The sequence below is a fragment of the Scylla paramamosain genome, chromosome 1, assembly GCF_035594125.1.
Source record: "Scylla paramamosain isolate STU-SP2022 chromosome 1, ASM3559412v1, whole genome shotgun sequence".
NCBI lineage: Eukaryota > Metazoa > Arthropoda > Malacostraca > Decapoda > Portunidae > Scylla > Scylla paramamosain.
The window spans coordinates 37,972,693-37,990,192 of NC_087151.1; the positions used below are offsets into that span (position 1 = coordinate 37,972,693).

The 17,500-nt window shown below is 40.0% G+C and overlaps 1 long non-coding RNA gene across 2 annotated transcripts in view; it reads left to right on the forward strand.

Annotated features, from left to right (window-relative positions):
- LOC135104892 (uncharacterized) overlaps window positions 1-17,500 on the forward strand; it is a 53,069-nt gene that overhangs the window by 27,576 nt on the left and 7,993 nt on the right. The window contains exon 3 of one of the 2 annotated variants that reach the window (XR_010270608.1): window positions 1,362-1,642. This is a non-coding gene — a long non-coding RNA (uncharacterized LOC135104892). Of the gene's footprint in view, window positions 1-1,361; window positions 1,643-2,639; window positions 2,804-17,500 lie in introns of those variants that run through there. The other variant, XR_010270592.1, reaches the window with a different exon arrangement.

Genomic DNA, 17,500 nt, shown 5'->3' on the forward strand with positions numbered 1-17,500 from the left:
GTGAGCATACAGTTTGTAACCTATTGTTAAAATACGTATACCAAGGACGGGACACATGAAAAAAATGTCATTTGTTCTTCGTTAAACATCAAATCACTCGTAGCCTTTGCATCGAGTGAATCATGTAAGATTGCTTGGCTCCATCTGTGTTGGTGTCATTTACTGAACGCTTGCCATCTGCCGGTGTACAATCACATGTGACGTCTGGTCAAAAATTATATGGTAGTGACAGGGAATACAAGAAAAGGAAAATGCCATTCGATAATTTTCTCGCCGACAGCCAAACACGTACTCTATAATTGCATATCAAGCTTCAGGTGGAAGTTTAAGCCGGGGCATTACTGCTTTGTTTTCTTCTTTGCTAGTAACCTTCTATTTTGAATTTATTTCATTCTTATAATGTGTTTGTTTTTATATTACTGGTAATAGGCAGGACGTAAATGAATAGATGGAATACTTTAAAACTAGGTCAAAGATTCTTCTAAATGGTCAAAATTCTTCCATATTATCCGTTGCAGTCATAAAATGTTTAATTAAAACTGATAGGGGAGGACACTGTAGATTATCGTAACCCTCAGGTGTACGGAATCTGAAGCCCTTACAACTCCTGGGAAATACTTCTCCCATAATGGAGCAACATTGTGCCTGTTTTGTTATCATTGTTGCGAGAGACAAAGGAATATCACGGATGTCACTAGTTGTCTGTTCCGAGTAAAGGTTATCATGCATATTAGCAAAGCACGGTTTTGTGTCGCCTCTTAATAGAGAAACCGTGACAAAATGGAAGCGAAGGTGAGGAAGTGTTGCACGAGAGCCGGTAAGTGAATCCAGGAATGTCGTGTTTGCCGGGCCATCGCTGTGACCGCTGAACTAAAGGTGACCTCACCGGTTGCCGCGTGACCTCATAATTATGCCGGCAGGTCAGAACAAGGTAATGAAGGCAAAGTGCATTGCTGTGCCAGTATTTTTATCTCTTTGTTGCACATACCAACTGTAGGTATTTTCGCGTTACAGTGCTATTGATATTGCATCCATTACCTCGTGTTTTGTCGACAGTCGTGTCTAAAATTGTGCATGTAGCTTCGTTTAATACGTGTTTTTTTTTGTGACCTTTTTTGACCAGAAAAGGTAAAGCCATTCCATCCTCACGTAATAGATGAAATACTCATGTGTTTGTCCCTCCGTTCAGTTATGTTATATAAAACGTATTATAGTTTGAATGTCTTTTTTTTTTTTACAATATATAAATGTATACTATCACAGTTTATGTCCAAATTGCTTTTAATTTAATTGGCAAGGGTAATAATTACATCAGTCCCACTAACAATGATGGAAATAACAATAAGAGTCATCCCCGCCAGGAAGAGGCGCTGGGAGGAGGGACGCATCATCGTTACGCGCATCAGCAGCTCGCAGTGGGGAGAGGGAGCGCGCTGAGGGGAAGCCAGGAATCCATGTCTTGTTCTAACCTGGCTTGGGAGAAATCGGAAGGCGCAACATGACAAAAGAGACGGGCGAAGGACACTACTTATGTAAAAAAAAAAAAAAAAAAAAACAGCAAAAAAGCCCGTTTAGTTTACCTAAACGGTAAAAAAAATACTAGTAGTGAATAAAGTAAAGTAATATTGATTAAGAAATAAAATAAAACAAATAAAATGAAATAAAATAAAATTATAATAGAGCTAATTAAGTTATCGCTCCCCCAAAACAGTGAGATAGAAAAATTAAAATTAGGGATAGATTCGTTTTCAGAGATGTGTCGATTTGCTGATTACAGAGGCCACTTCCCCCATCCCTATGGCGATGGACGGGTGGGGATGGGATGGACAGCGGGTGCAGGCAAGGAGAGTTTTGAGGAGAGGAGGGAGAGTGGGGAAAGGGAGGAGGAGAGCAAGTGCAAGGTGGTGCAGGGGAGGGCAGGTGTGGAATGATGGGGTGATGATTCATAATACTCAGCTAATTACACATATCCGGCAAAGGAAGAGTAATAGAAGCACTGCGGAGTAAGAAAATGGATGATAAAATAGGAGATATGATGTGGGGTTAGATATGAGCTTGTGTTTACGCTGCAGCTTTTCTGTAACTAAATTACTGTACTAGTAGTAGTAGTAGTAATAGTAGTAGTTGTAGTAGTAGTAATAGTAGTAGTGGTAATAATAGTAGTAGTAGAAGTAGTAGTAGTAGTAGTAGCAGCAGCAGTAATAGTTGTTAATGCTGTTCTTATTACTAATAGCATCGTCATCGGTGGTAATAGTGTATGACTTGCATCATGAATCTCTCTCTCTCTCTCTCTCTCTCTCTCTCTCTCTCTCTCTCTCTCTCTCTCTCTTTGGTGTGGTTTTCGTTGACACTGAAAAGTCAAGTTCCTACTGCCACTGCCTTCTCATAGGCGGCGGCTCATTCACACCAACTGACCGCCCTCCATCTTGGGGCTTATCTTGGGAGACACGCCCTCCGCCCCCCCTCAGTCGCCGATGTGTGAATAATTTTTCCTGTCCCTTTCTCTCTCTCTCTCTCTCTCTCTCTCTCTCTCTCTCTCTCTCTCTCTCTCTCTCTCTCTCTCTCTCTCTCTCTCTCTCTCTCTCTGATTATGGTTGAAATTTGTATGTACGTCAAATGTGGATTTGTTTGTTCTTCAGAGTGATGAAGTGATTAAAGGCGGAAGGAGAGGGACGAACGTTAAGTACAGGAGGGAGAGACAAGTGCACCACCACCACCATCACCACCTTCACTTCCACTGCCACCACCACCACCACCACCACCACCACCAGCCTCGCTCTGCAGAACCTTCACGCTAAACACGGTTTTCATTGTAAATTATTCATTGCATGGCTTCCCGGGGATTTAGTCATTCATATTTATGTATGAGAAAATCTCTTCCGTATATTATCTTGCAAATTGGCGAGGCACTCCAGGCGTAGAATGGCGCCACAATTTAACAGTTTGGGTGAACTCTATTTTTAAATCATCTTTTTGACCTTCATGCTCTTTATTTTTTTTTATTTATTTTTTTTTTTGTATTTCACTTTAATCTTATTTGAGAGCACTCCCCGCCTGAAAGGTAATTCCTGTACAATAATGCTGTCACTGTCATAACAGTTTACGCTCGAGGCGCGGCCAGGCCAGGCCAGGCCAGGCCAGACCAGTGCAATGCAGCTCAAATTAAACCTGTTTTCCTGAACGCTCGCGCCTCGTCGTCCACTTGATTCGTAATGAGAACACCGCATGATGTTCTTTGTGAGAGGAATATTTAAACAGCAGGCCACTAGTGCTTTTATTCACGTAACACTTGCACCGCCGCTTCGGGAACACTCCTATTGCTCTCTGGATGGGGAGGCTCTCCCCACCATTCAGTTACAATGATACTCCACAAACCCCTCTATGAGGACATTTTTTACTTTTTATAGTATGAGAATTGTTTATCATGTCACCCCCACCTGAACCTGAACCATTATTACGTGAAGTACGATAGCTGAGGGAGAGAAGTTTCATACTGGCAGCGCTTTTATTGACATGCGAATTCTGTGTGTCTTCCTCAGCCTAAGATCTGCTCATAGATACATTTGTGCAAGGGAAGAATATCAAGAGAGCGCTACTTCTGTTTAACTGTCATTGATTGATCTGGTTGAAGGAGACTCTTGTGGGTGATAATAGGAAGGTGCGGATGTGGTGGTTTGGTTGTAGTGATGTGGTTGTGATGGTGTGGTTGTGGTGGTGTGGTTGTGGTTGTGGTTGTGGTTGTGTGCTTGTCGTTGTGTGGTTGTAGTGGTGTAGTTGTGGTGGTGTGCTTGTGGCGTTATTGACAGACGAACGGATGCTGGTGACAACAGGTGTGGAAGAAATGTAGAGACTTAGCCAAAGAAAGACTGTGGAAGACTGAGGGCGATTAAATATAAATCAGACGCAGTTACCTTAGCTTAAATGTGAAGAGGAAATGTGGAAATGCACAAGGGGACGTGACGAGGAAGAGAGGTTTAGTAGCGGTGACTAAAGTTGAGAGTAAGATTTGGGAAGGCGGTGAAGGATTGAGGAAGTGTGAAGGAGACGCGTTGGAAGGATGCGGGATGTGCGGGGCGGAAGGGAAGTGCTGGAGAAATGTAACTCTTCGGAAGTAGGAAGGAGGTTTTTGGGTGGATGATTATTACATTTAATCCACCTACTACCCGTACAAAATGCTGCTAGAGATGTGCAGTCAATACATACATAATACTGTTTCTCTACTCGGCCGTTTGTCACGCCAGCGGCAGGAAATTTTTACGTAAATTAGCGTTGTATTAATAGGTCTGTCAAGTCAGTATATACAATTTACTTACATCTACAACTGGAGAGGTCACTCGTTACTAGGAATGTAGTAACGTGGTGAACCCGAATGATTAGAGCGAGTGAAGGTAACTTAACTGCACAGTTTGTAAAGAGGGATCACTATGGGACTGTGTTACGTCTCGAATTACTGGAGAGACGTTAGGAGTGTCACTGTTTCATTTTTTTTTATAATTTAAGCACGACACTTAGTTTTTAGAGTTTGTTTAGAGTTCTGTGCACACTCACACAGTACAGAGTCCAACGAGAGAGACGCCAACAGTCTCGATGTGGCCCCTCCGCCGCACACTATGGCTCACTTGACGCAGCCACTAGCAGCGAGCACCACTCTTCCGCGAAGCACACAACTCTCAGTCTCCCATTACGCTGGCCCGGGAGGTGCCGCGGCTAACATACAGTACAGCAAACCTAGACATAACATACGTATTTGCATCAGCACCACATGATCATGATGGTGCCTGCTACTGCGTTAGTTGACAACATTTCATTAAACAGAAAATAGGGAAGTCACCTAAACTTGACGAACAAAGGATAACTTCCGTGATGTTTAATAAAGAGTCTGATTCCTACCTATTCTTACTTACCGGTTACAATACCACAGTTTCTTCATAGCAGTCTGTCATCCAGCCCCAGAGGTTTCTAGACCGACATATGCAGGAAATGTGAGGAGGATGAATGCTATACATTTGCTATAAATTTACTGTACATGCAAGATGCCAGAAACAGAGTCAGTATACATCATTATTGTTTATTGTTTAGTCTTGTCTAGCTTCAAGTCCCATAGATTTGTTCTCTAATATTTCATTATCATTATAGAGATGTAGGAAGGATGGCTTAAATGTCCGTTGTACAAGATCCCAGGAACAGGCAATCAATGACTACACCAACTCACAGTCTGTCGAACACTCCATTTTGTCTTCTTGTGATATTCAAGCTTTTCTTGACCAATGAAGAATGACTCTAAGCTGGATATGGAATGACTTTGGGAATATTTGTAGGGGATACATAGTGAGTAGTACAATCGTGGTCAATAGTAGAATAACAGATTTCTTTCCTTTCATAGTAGTTGGGGTTTTCCGTTCACCTTAAGTCCTCATATCAGCTAAGAATCTGTAGTGCTTCTGCGAGTATATTACACGATCCTTTTTTTGCGCTCCTAAATATTTCCTTGGGTTACGGCAAATCTAGCAATTACCAGACTTTGTAAAGAGACTGTCAACACATCAAACTAGAGATTGAAATGAAACACTGAGCACTATGAAATGCAGAAGGTTACTCGACTTTTGACCCTGACTGTACGTGGGCATGAGCCGCGAGGGGTGGGTTGGGGAAATGTAAAGATCTAGCGAAGGAAAATATGGGATTTTTGAGGGGAATGAATGGAGTGGGAAAGGATTATGTCGGATGTGATGAGGGTATGAAGTGAGCTTGCCATGTGTGGGTGGTGGAGGTTGATGGCATGGAGAAATGGAAAGTTAGTTTGAGACGGTATGTGGTGAAGAATGGAGCTGTACAAAGAAAGCGAACTGAGGAAAATGATATGGCAGAGTAAAGAGAATATATATACCTAGAAGATGAAAATGTACCAGAGAAAGAAGAAAAAAGAGGTGATACAAAAAAAAAAATTTTAATGTGTTAGCTCTGGATGTGCAGTAATTTATCTCAGTTATTTGTTAAGTTGATAAAAGGATATGCAGAGGAAGACTATTAAAATGAGGAGAAAGAGCTGGCTAAATGGTAAAAAGAATTGTGTGGGATGGAAATAATGGAATGGAGTGAATGAGGGAAGAAAGTATGCTGCTGAAAGGATGATGTTTGGATTTGGATGGTATGGATGTGATATGAGAGATCTGGAAATGATAAAGATGGGGTTTCAAGTAATAAATGCTGGTGGAATTTGGTAATATATATATATATATATATATATATATATATATATATATATATATATATATATATATATATATATATATATATATATATATATTTTTTTTTTTTTTTTTCTCAGTGTGTGTGTGTGTGTGTGTGTGTGTGTGTGTGTGTGTGTGTGTGTGTGTTCCGTCCGGTCATTATCCAGTACCTCGCCTCGCCTCGCCGCACACGTCCCGCCTCACTCCCTCATTCCCGCCGGCATTTGCATGATGATATTTATGGTGTTTAATTATCACACGTTCGGAACTTCGCCGGTAATTGCCTTTTCGGGTAATCCAAGTTACTAAATTCGCGGTGATGAACGCCCGTCGCCGCGCTGCAATGGGGAAATGGGTAAACAATATCGCTAATTGGGAGGAGCAGATGCGGGTGCTATCCGGTGCGTGGGTGAAAAAAAGGCCTTTATTTCCTTGATGTGGAAGGCAGGCAAGTCACGCCGCGTCGCTCTTCGTCCTGGTACACAATGGTTGACAAATAGCCAAATTGCATTATATGAATTAATTAGTGCAAAAAATATACGCGTCTATGTGCAAAATTTATCTGTGAGTAATACCAGTTGGTCAGTTGCATAAATAATAATAGATTAATTTAATGTGTCTATTCTAGTAAAAAAAAAAAAATAGTTTGCAACTTGAATGATAATGTGTTTGAATGCATTAGTCATTGCAGGTGCAAATATAGTGTTTTCAGAAGAGACGACGGTGTGACAACCATACAGTGATCGAGGCTTGTTATATATAAAACCAATTAACTTGAATGGGTCGTAGGGATGCCATGGTAACATATCAGTTCACTGTGTACGTTACTCGTGTTTGTTCAGGTCCTCGTTGGCGTTCCTCTCAGTGTTTACCAAATAGATTAATTTATCAAACCTCATGAAAGCCGAGGGGCAACACAGGGCAAACAGAGACGACACACAGGTACAGCGCTGCTCACTGGGCTCCTCCTCCAGCAAAGCTTGCGTTGCCATGAAAAGCAGAAATCATTACATGACTGCAAGTACCAACGTAATTTACTTGTGTGGGACGTGTAAACAGGTAACATTCTGCGTCTTCAGGGACAGGGAGTTAATATCTGTAGTGTAGTACCATAGAAAACTGGAACTGATACTTATAGCAGCGAGTCTCAATGCAGCATTTTTTTTTTTCTGTTGACGCATAAATATCTAAAATTCCGTGTGGTAATCCTTCTGTTTTCTGTTGCAGAATGCTGAGTGAGGTTCTGCTGTGGTTAGAGAAATTCTCCTTTCGTGTACACTATATTGTTTTATTCATTTATTATATACAATGCAAATTACTGGAACGAAATTCCAACCGCAAGACTAATGATTGCTTACCTCATTGTGGTTCATGTAATCGAGAGTAAACTCCTTTATTTTGAGCGCAGCATTCTCAAACGTTTCGTCATCTTACCTCGGGTTCTTTTTAAACATTCACCATTTAAAGTAACTATAGATTTCAAGGTAATCATCCTCATGACAGTAGTAATACCTAAACAAGGATTTTGTACCGTCACAGAAAAAAAAAAGCTCTGGAAAACCGAATAATAATTTTTGTGATCTTTAAAAATAGGCCTAATAAAAGAACAAAGATAAAGAATACAGTGGCTAATAATATGAGTACAATTTAAGAATGCAGTTGTTAACAGTGTCACAGTCTCCCAGAATACACTTGACTTTCTATCTTGGGTCTCTTAAAGTGGAAAAGTATGAGTGAGCATGAGGCTTGTCTGTTACATGCCTCGTCCCCTCCCGCTTGACCGCTGGGTTGGGGAGTGTGGGAGTCAGCTTGAGGCGCCTCGGGTGGTACTGGTAGTGGATTGCTAGTGAATATTACAATACAGCGGGTCACTGTGAGGTCAAGGATTACTATTCCTAGTGAGACTCGCGCAAACGGTTATATTGTTTTCTATTCTAGTAGTCGATGTATGTAATTATGAAATGAAATAAATTCTACGTGTATATATATATGCTTAAATGTTACATGCTTATAGAAAGTATATAGTAATAAGGAGTTATGATCATAGAAAGATAAATAGCGAGGGAGGTAACTAGCTAGCTAGATGGATACATAAATAAATAGCTATATAGAAAGACTGATAGATAAGTAGAAGATGGATATCATAGATAAAAAAAAAAGTAAGATAAATAAGTAAGAACATGAAAACATACAAATATGAATGGATGCATGCATACATCCGCACATATACACACACACATACATGCATAGACAGACAGGCAAATCGACAAAGCGAGGAAACAGACAGACAAACATAACATTAATATTCACATTCCCACTCAAGCATGCAACAGCAGCAGCAGCAACATCCCTCTCCTCGCCTCCTCTCCCCTCCTCCTTCATTACAGAATAATTACCTCTGCATCAGGGACTTTGCATTGGATATATAATAATAAAGCACTTTTAGCGTGCAGTGTTCCCTCTCATCTCGCCTCGCTCAGGTGTTGTGCAGTCTTTGCTCGCGCCCTGGTGACAATATGCATAATTACGGTGATACACGTGGTAAATAATGCTCTCCTAATGCTGGCGTTCATCTTGCGCATCCAGTCCACTGAAATGACGAGCAGTACGCAGAGGAATAAAGGCAAACGCCGATAGCGTCCTTCGCACCAGTGCAATCCAGTGAAATAAAACGATAATTTGTATATAAATAAATGTACATAACAACAGCGTGATGAACTGAATTAATTTATAAGAAAGGCGTAGAGCGCAGACACTAGACAGCTGCAAGAGGGATGGATAAATTTATGGATGATGACAGATGGCAAGTCTTCAGGGCTCAGGAGCTTCCTTGTGCGGGTCAGTAACTTTTGATATCCAACCTCCCCCCTCTTTTTTTTTTTATTGTGTGTGTGTGCGAATGTATGTTCTTACTTTCTTAGATAATAGAAACAAATATATTATCGCTTAAATTTCTCATGGTGAAGTGAATAATGCAAAACACCCTCGTGTTTAAGATTTATTAGGATACTGACAGATTTAGTAGCAATACCTGACATTCCCCGGCCTACCAATAATTTATCATCTTTGTTAATGTATTTGGTGTTCTCTTCCTTACCACGTCAACAGATCAATAGAACACATGAATGAACCACATTGGGACATTTATGGAATTATTTAGGCCTTCTGATATGTTTTAACGCGGCCATGGGTTGGCTATCCATATACGCAATAAGCCTATACACGCACAGTACCCAACAATAAAATCATGTAGTTCTAAACAACTAAGTTCTAAAGTTCCCAACGGTTCTAAGGTTCCCAAGAGTAAAATGACGTAGTACTGAATACTGGAATCATGAGGTTCCTAACAGTAAAATCTCATGGTTCTTAACAGTAAGACTCCTAACAACAAGAAAAAAAAAAAGCTAATAGTAAACTTACATTCTTTTTTTAACAGCAATGTGATATGGTTTTTAACGGTGAAATCACATGATTCCTAAATGTAAGACTAATGACAATAAATCATTCAATCCGTGACGTAAAACATAATAAATGAGTAAGATGTGTACTTTATAATTTGAAATGAATTATCAAAACGTTCGAACATTATTAATAAGAACTTTGCTCATGACACGTAAGGTTTTTGTTTAATACTCAGTTTCTTTAGGGGATTTGCTTTTAGTTGTGCTCAACTTGGTAACGTTGCATGCTTCGCAGATTCGTTAAGATAAATTCGAGGGAAAATGTGAAACGTAAGTACGGTGATGTAAATAAGATAGCCAGTGAAACAGTAAGTGATTTATTGCTTTGGGTGTTTGATTTCCATAATGTGAAGCTTGGTAACGTTCTCTGCGTTAGTGATTCGCAACGGTGAATTAAGAGGCAAAATAATGGAATGTACGAACGGTTATATAAAGGAAAAAGAAGTAAGTCACTGGAGTAAGTTTCTTATTGCGGTACGAAGGAAACTTCTTTATATCGTCTTACAATTGAAAAGCCAGAAGGACACAACCTTAACATTCGTGTCCATGAAGCAAAAGTTTTGACATTTACTTAATTTCCAGTTATGTGTTTCTTTATTCATTACTTTGGAGTTTTGCTAACGTCGTACGAAATTATGCTTTGCACTTTAATATTGCAACATGTAAAGAAAATAGAAAATGTTAAGTTTTCCTCGACAAAGGGAGTGAAAGAGTAAGGCATTGCCGGCAACGAAAACCTGCTCGGAGTTTTGCCGTTATTGCTGCTATGAGTGTGGCGTGTGTAATGCATAAAGCAGCCGAGGGAATATCAGGAAGAGTAATAAAGCTAGTGTGTCATCCCGAAAAGAATCATAGTTTTGTTCCTCTCTTCTATGTTCATTGTGAATTAGCTTATTGCCGGAAATACCACCAGGTTCTTTGCCTTCGACTTTTTTGACACTAATAGCAGGATATATGTATAATTAATCATTTCAATTGTATCCTACAACAACAACCTCAACAGTATAAATCACAAAATAGGTCTTGCATCTTTCATCAGAAAGTGAATCCATGGAAACGTGGAATGCACATTGTAAATTTGCTTTGAGGATGTGTACAGCATCATTATCTTGCCGGCGATAGAAAGAATGGGGGAAAAAATAGAGAGAAAAATAGTATAGTAAAAGTGATATATCCTCCGAAGGATACAACACTAAGAAGCCAATCTGAAGTAGAAAAAAAATTACATTCGTGAGTACTGAGAATAAGAAACTACACTCAAAGATTGTGCGCTTTCCTTTAAAGCAGTGAGATTCAGTTGATTTGTGCTGCGTTGCCTGTGCCGCATGCGTCTCAATGTCTGCCAGCCTTACGTTTAAATTATAGAAAAAAATATTGAGAAGGTTATGTGCGACTTATTTGATTATGAATCTCTCTACAAGGCTCAAAGCTTCTGGTTCGGTCGGATATTGCAGACCTTCCGCCACCAGCCGACAAAGCGTCCTGTTTCCAGCGTGTGTCCTCTTCTTGTTGTAAGTCTCCAAGGCTCAGGAGGAGGCTGCTCTCGGGCTTCTGCTCTCGGGCGGTTAAGAAACAGGGCTGTTTAGTACAGATAACAGTGCTGAGGGTTGGCAAGTATATACTAGTCTTTCTCCTATTCTCCTTCCTCCTCTTCCTATAATTTCTTTTGAAGCGTCTTCATACCTCGCGCGGAACTGAGAAGATGAGACAGGCTGCGGTCAATTAGCGAGCCACTACTCCATTATAAGGGAGAGAGGGATGACAAACTACTAGCGACCAGTTCGAAGCGTTGCTTTTTCTTTGACTTTTGGAAAAGGAAGGAAAAGCTGTGTATCTGATCGTGCGAGTATCCCTGTCTTCCTGTACGGTGCATTATCATCTCGTAAAAAAAAAATAAAATAAACGACTACTCAATGTTCACATTTACATCGTCTCGTGGACTGGTCATTATATCAATATTATTAACAGGAAGGTGACTTTTAGCATCATGCATGGTGGAACAAAGCTAATTGGAGGAGAAGGTTCTCACTTCTAAATGTATTGATCTATAGCGCAAAAAAAGTGCAGGCGACAGTGTCTTATTCGTCACTGCAGGACTCTATTTGCTGTAAAATATCGCAGTGTACTCGTAGTTCCCTCAGCGATTCACTCAACGGCGAGGTCTTTTCGCTCGTAGGGAGCCAATCACGCGTGAGGTCACGTCCCGCAGCCAATCAGGGCAAGAGTTTGACCCCGCCAGCCAATGAGAATAGCAATATGGTCACGTCTCTGCCTGCAGTGGACGCATCAGAAGCATTGTTTGCCTAAGGCGCAGCTTCTTTCTTTCCCGTCACCGAGGACATCCGCGTCCCAAAGTTTGCAGTTCTTCTGTGTCTGGAAGCAAGAGGGAAGCTAGGCTATAAATGAACCAGGCAGCCCGCCACTGTGACTGAGTTCGGTCATGGGATAAACTTTGTCTGGAATCCTCGCCTCATGTAGTGCCGAGACTGACGTGACTAGTATTAAATTGAATGAGCTTCCATCTTATATAAGTAAATCTGTTTTCTTTTGATTTGATTTTATTATATTTTTATTTATTTATTTATTTATTTATTTATTTATTTATTATTATTTTTTTTAGGGAAGCTATCGCGTAGAGTAATCCTTTCCGGGAATTACTTGAGGACTGATGATGGAAAACGAGAGAGAGAGAGAGAGAGAGAGAGAGAGAGAGAGAGAGAGAGAGAGAGAGAGAGAGAGAGAGAGAGAGAGAGAGAGAGAGAGAGAGAGAGAGAGAATTTCGAAAGCTGCAAGAACTCATCAGGCTACACCTGGCAGTCCCTGTGTAAAGCAATTTTTAATGCTCCCTGTTGACTAAGAATCAACAGTATCTTTACATAGACTATTCCATGCATCTACCACTCTATTTGTGAACCATTTCTTTATTTTTTTTTAATTCTTAATTTAACAAGATTGAATTAATTAATTAACTTAATTTATCAAGATATTTATTTTCAGATTACTAATCGTAAGGATCTTGTTTGCATCACTTGTCAATAATCCCTCAGGGGTTGAGTAGGGGAAAGAGAAGGTGGATGAGGTGCGGACGTCATATAAATTTTTACCTGCCATGGAAATAGTGTGATGGTGACAGACACTACGTCCCCTCGACACTGCACGTTTCATTGAACACACGCGTGAACACAGCTGCGGAATGTGGAACACAACTAATGTTCGGGTTGTATTAGAATCGCAGCAATTATTGTCTTGCACCAACTGAAACGCATGCAGCGCCGAACAGATTGTGTCGGCGTGTGCAGATACTCTCCCTATGCTGCCTCCTCTGTGTGCCAAATTACGTCGTGGTTGTTTTACAGTTTTGCTGTTTTGTTATAATTTTGATGAAAAGTAACAACAGTGCAAGGAATAATAATAAAAATATAATTTTAGTTAATACAATACGACTAGTTCTATTTCACCTGCCACTACTAAATCATAAATAAATGAATGAATACATAGATAAATAAATAAATAAATAATAATAATAATAATAATAATAATAATAATAATAATAATAATAATAATAATAATAATGATAATAATAATAATGACTACCAAATATACAAATCAGCATGTGCCCAAACAATACATTTCCAGCGTCATAAGGTTAATTTAGTTTTCAACAATGATTTATACATTACCCAATTCTATTAAAACACATCATGTCACCACTGTTTTGTCTCGCATTCCATAGCTATGATCACGTGTGTAGTGTGTCGGGCTGTGATGGTGCTGGTTATGATGATGATCATGGTGGTGGTGGTGGTGGTGGTAGCGGCGTCCCTAGTCCCAACCACCTGCCCATTGCACCACCACCACTACCACCACCACCACCACCACCACCACCACCACCACCACCAAGTAACCTTAGCGTCGTACTCCACCCAACGAGGAATAAAAGTTTGAAATGACTGTCCTTAAAGGGAACACAGCACCATTGTAGAGCAGGTGTTGCCAGGGGTAATGTGTTTACGGTCACCACAGTTAACGGCTGTCTTATATTGCAGAAGTCCATTTAATTCGTCTTTCTTGATTGTGAAATTCTTATCTTTGATTTTTAAGGGTACTTAGCTGTTGGAATAGTCAAGTATCAATACTAAATAGACCATTACTATTTGAACTGATTTAGAAGGGAGGAGTATCAAAATTCCTAAAATAGAAACTCCAGAACTTTGGATAATTCTTTCGACTATTATTTTTGAACTGGCACTTCAGTCAGTCTTTTTTTTTTTTTAGGTTTTTTGTTGCTCCTGGCCAGAGCCACTCATATGTATATAAAAAAAAAAAACTTATCTGGTCACCTCTTTTGGTTCCACTACTTCTGACTATTTCATGGAGCGGCGTGTAGTTCGGAGTTTTTATATACATTTTTTTTTTATCCTTGGTCCGACTCTGTGCCACGTTTAAAAAAAATAAATAAATAAAAATGTGGCGATATCCCCCAAGATTCTTGTTTCATAAGAGAAAAACTCGTTAGTTTTAGTACCTGACCAGCTTTCACGCTAGTGAATTTTAGTGTTTTCTTAGAAATATATTTTAGTGAGGTCAGCTTTGCATTAACAAACATCTCAATAATTATGAGACCTGAACACCACCAGTTTAAGTCCTATGTTATAAGGCCATCAACACCACCAGTCGTGTTGTTACTCATCACCGTTATGTGACTCAGCGAGGATGAATATTGTGAAGCGGCAAGAAGGGATGTAAAGGAGGACGAGGGCGATAAGGAGGTGAAGGAGGAAGTAATGAAGCAAAGCAGTGCGGCGAGAAACAAAACCACCAAGTCTTTAATATTAAAGTCACGCGTATAACTCTGACGGTAATGAAAGTTTTGGTGTGTGTGTGTGTGTGTGTGTGTGTGAAATACACTCGCATAAACATAATGATGCACTTAAATTGAGGCGTATTACTCTCTAAGTGTGGGGAAAAGTCGTTTTTTCCTAAATGAGACAAAGAGAAACCTATGTAGGTGTATTAAGTGAGCCTACTGTTTCTATCCTTCTCTGTACCTTCATCTCAAGTTTCCATTCTGACAGTTTTATTGCTGCTGTCGTAGACGGTTACTGTTCTCTTAAATCTATTAACAGTGATGTTCCTCAGGGTTCTCTTGTCAACCACTCTCTTCCTATTATTCATAATTGATCTTCTAAACCAAACTTCTTGTCCTATCCACTCCTATGCTTATGATACCACGCTTCACTTTTTCACGTCTCTTCGTGGACGTCCAGCCCTTCAGGAAGAAAACAGTTCACGCATGGAAGCTATAGAACGCCTGAATTTCGATCTCTCTAAAATTTCTGATTGGGGCAGAGCAAACTTGATATTGTTCATTGTTTCAAAAACTCAATTCCTCCATCTATCAACTCGACACAACCTTCCAGACAACTATCCCTTCTTCAATGACACTCAACTGTCCCCCTCTTCTACACTGAACGTCTACGGTCTGTCCTTTACAGATAATCTAAACTGGAAACTCCTCATCTCATCTCTAGCTGAAACAGCTTCTACGAAGTTAGGTGTTCTTAGTCGTCTCCGCCAGTTTTTCTCACGCCCCCAGCTACTAACTCTGTGCTGGGCCTTATCCGTCCATGTATGGAGTATGTTTCACATGTATGGGGGGTTCCACTCATACCGTTCTTTTAAACTGGGTGGAATCAAAAGCTTTTCATCCTATCAAACGATTCTTGATTCCTTGCCTTGGTCACCAGTGCCGGTGTAAATTGTCTGTAGCTGCGAGTAAAGGTTGTTGGCTAGCTTAGTTCGGAGTAAGACCCGTATTCTTAAACTCTCTATTCTCACTTCACAAATATTTTCAGTAGCCACAGATGATTGATCGAGTTCTCATAGCTTTTATTTTTTTATTTGGTATTGTAGAATACTTGTTAATTAATTATTATTATTAGTCATGAAAATACCCCTGAAAACCTTCTATAACGACCATTAAAGGTTACTAAAATTAGTGGAAATAAGACGCTGGAGTGTTTCAGAATACTGCCCTAAGAGCGACGGGCCTCTAGCTATTACCAAGACCGCAATTTAGTAACTGGTCATCGAGAAGCTTTATTTTTAGACTCATTATATGTACCATTATTACAAGAGATAGGTTTTACGCTATATGGGAAGCATCTGCACATTACAACAGCAAGACGAAATCATTGCCTGAAGCTCTTGCGGAAAATACTGCACTAAACTAGACGCAGATTTGTTGCTATAATTAATTTGCCCCATGAATCAGTCACTGGCAAGGTGCTCGGACGCCCACTACATTGACACTGACAGATTATTAAGAACTCCAGCACTTTTCCACAGTCGCGCCCGCTGCTGTGAGATGGTGACAGACTGAGCACTGTGCTGCAGGGGAAGTGTTTCAATCAAGTCTTAACATTGTTTGACCGTTTTATGTCTATCAATAGTGCAAAGGGAGAATCAAATCAAAATAAACACTGAACAGGATGGAAAAGTCGTTGTATATTATGTGCGTGTTAAGTGCCTGCAGTAACTACGTATGCACGAGAGACAGAATTGGAAGAAGAATGTTAACGATGAGGTTGAACAGTGAAACAGAATGAATGAATACTCACTGAGATTGTTGTTAGGGATGTGATCACGGCGAGGGTTGGCTTCCATGCTTTCACAGTGAAAATATCAGGTATTATCAAATGCAGAAACTAAAAAAATTTAAAAAATTAAAAATCCATTTCAAGGACATTTTTCTCTTCGATTATAACTGAAGAATGTTGTTTGAATCACAGAGAAAAATCGTTACCAATGCTCACCTCTTCCTCACTTTTAGGCGTGTGCGGGGCTTGAAGGGTGCTATTTCTCACAACTTTATTATTTTTGCCCCTCTTTCTTGCAGCAGCGCCCAATCAGCCCTTCACGTCGAGGTATTGTCTACCCACTCGTTTCAGAGTAAACAAACGACCATCTCTGAGAATGTAAGGGCTTAGAAACTTGAATAATACACGATCAAAATTACATTTTCTGTGGAATGATCAATGATCGCCCAGTGTTGATAACTGAACACCCATCGGAATCACTTAAAGGAAAATACATGAAAAGAATGGTTGTACAAGCGAAGGAAGAAAAGCGAGAAGAGAGGAAAGGAAGCAGTGGAGAAAGGATGACCGTAAGAAAGTAAGAGAATGAGAGAGAACATTAATGCTGAAGGAAAGTGTGTATATAATAAATTGTTTGCCCTGGTAGTCGGCGTATGTTACTGTTCTCGTTCATACATCAGTATGGTGTTAGAAGGTAGTATTGGTTCACTTCTATCCTTTTAGTTTTATAAATATTATCGGGGGAAACATCCAGCCTGTGTACTACCTTTAGGAAGGTTGCTGTTCCCCAAACAGAGAGAAATTGCCAAAGGTTGCTAGAATCCCTTATCTTGTCTCCTTGATTACAGACAAAAGCGAAATAAAAGATGGCCGCATCTGCTCGATATCACGTATACACACACACACACACACACAGTGGATCATCTGAAACTATATAATACATGAAGGACAGGTTATCAAGAACTGAATGGAGAAAATTTAAACACTCCTATGTATGTATTCTCACATCTGAAAAAAAGCTATACAGAAATCCAGACGAAGCCACACACGTGATGCAGATATTTCCAGAACCCGTTGTTTGCAGACCGTGTCGACGGGAAATGATGAAAAAGCACAGACAAAGCAAGGGTTTAGTTTGTCTGAGGGACGGCTGACTCGGGGAAAAAAAAAGGGAAAAAAAGAAAAAAAAATAGTTGAAACATTGAAAACA